Source organism: Sciurus vulgaris (genome assembly GCF_902686455.1).
Source record: "Sciurus vulgaris genome assembly, chromosome: 11".
Taxonomy (NCBI): domain Eukaryota; kingdom Metazoa; phylum Chordata; class Mammalia; order Rodentia; family Sciuridae; genus Sciurus; species Sciurus vulgaris.
Genome location: NC_136472.1, coordinates 28,471,341 through 28,473,362, shown reverse-complemented (window position 1 = coordinate 28,473,362; position 2,022 = coordinate 28,471,341).

The following is a 2,022-nucleotide window of genomic DNA, read 5'->3' as shown; positions in this document are numbered from 1 at the left end:
AGCTTGATAAACAGAAATACTCCAGTCTGAAGGGAAAATGATTGAAACAAGCTACACAGGATCTCAAAACCATGGGGGTGCTATCAGTGAGCATAATGTGTAATTTCACTCTTGAGAGAAAAAATATTTGAAAAATCTACGGACTAAAAATGTCCCAAACTGGACAGAAAACATAATTTACATATTCATGAAGTTCACTGAATTCATGTAAATACAATAGGAAGTCATACCTAGGCACATTGTAATTGGAAGAAAAACTAAAGATATTTCATGTTAACGTACATCACAGTCTAGGAAACATACAATAGGAAGCCACATCTGGGCACATCACAATCTAAAGACCAAAGACAAGAAGGAAATCACAAAAGCAGCCAGAAAAATAAATGAATGACAGCAAAATGAACCCCAAACCCATATTCAACTCTGAGAACACTTAACACATCTGATGGATGAATTGCCTAACACCTAACATCTGATGGATGAATTGCCATCAGAGTCAATAGAGGCCTGGAGGAACAGAGGAGCATCTTCAGTGTGTTATAAGTGGGGTGGGGTGGGGGGTCCAAGATTATATGTGTGGAGAAAAAATAGCCTTCACACATGGGGAAATAAAGAGACTTCAAATAAACCAAAACCAAGAGAATTCATCTCTTTTGTTCCCCCCACCCCCCAAAAAATGCAAAAAGAAATTCTTCATGTTGAAGGGAAATTGACATCAGAAGGAACCTCAGGATAACAGGAAAGAATGAAAAACCTAAAAAAAGGTAAACATGTAAGTCGTTATTAAAGAAAACCCTTGTTACTGTTCTTAATTGTCTTAAAAGATACTCGTTAGAAGTAAAAGTGGTAACAGTGGCGTTTGTAGCGTATGCAGTTCTCATGCACGTGGTAAAGCCAAGCCAACAACAGGGAGCTCCCGCATGGTCACCTCGAAGAAACAGTGACAGGCTAAGGATGCGGACGGCAGCGAATCAGGCCACCTAAAGCGGAGGTTAGCTCAGCAGTCTACAGAGAAAAGACCACTTAAAAACTGTTGGACTAGCTCAACAGAGGAGCTGAAAGGAAGACCAACAGATGCACGGGCAAAACAGAAGACACAGAGCCAAGGGGACGGACCCGTCAGCTCAGTAGTCCTGCTCAGTGTAAATGGATCCAACACTCCAGGGACGAGCAGAGCTGTCAGACCAGGTAAAAGAACAAGAAGGAAGTGCACCCCATCTACCGGAGGCACTCTGCCAATAGGAGGGCGAGTAGGTTGAAAGGAAAAGGTGGGAAGAAGGTATCCCACACCAGGCTGGAGCTCTGGTGTTAGAATCAGATCTCACGTGTTTTAAAGTAAGCATACCAGCTGAGATTTAAAAAATGACATAGCCACGTCAGTGTGGCAGCTCAACTCACAATAACTAAACTATGGAAACAACCTAGGTGTCCTTCAGCAGATATATGGGTAAATAAAATGTGATATATATATATATGAATATAACTCAGCTTTGAAGAAGAATGAAATTATGGCATTTGCCAGTAAATGGATGGAGCTGGAGAATATCATGCTAAGCAAAATAACAGAACAAAAAACAGAACACCAAATGTTTTCTCTGATACGTGGATGCTACTTCTCAATAAGGGGAGGGGGGCACTAGGGAAGAATAGAGTTACTTTAGATTAGGTAGAGGGGAGTGAAGGGAGGGGAAGGGGTATGGGGGTGGGAAGGATAGGAGAGTGAAACAGACATTATTACCTCGTGTACATGTATGACTGCATGACTGGTGTGATTCTACTATATGTACAATCAGAAAAATGTGAAATTACACTCCATTCATGTATGCGCTATCAAAATGTATAAATGCATTCTACGGTCATGTACAACTAATTTAAAAAATTTAAAAAATTTTTTAAAAATGTAAAAAAAAGTCCAATTTTATCAGGATAGGACAATTGCACATGTACGTGCCTTTAAAAAGAGGTTTAATTTGGGCTGGGGTTGTGGCTCAGTGGAAGAGCACTTGCCTAATGTGTGAGACA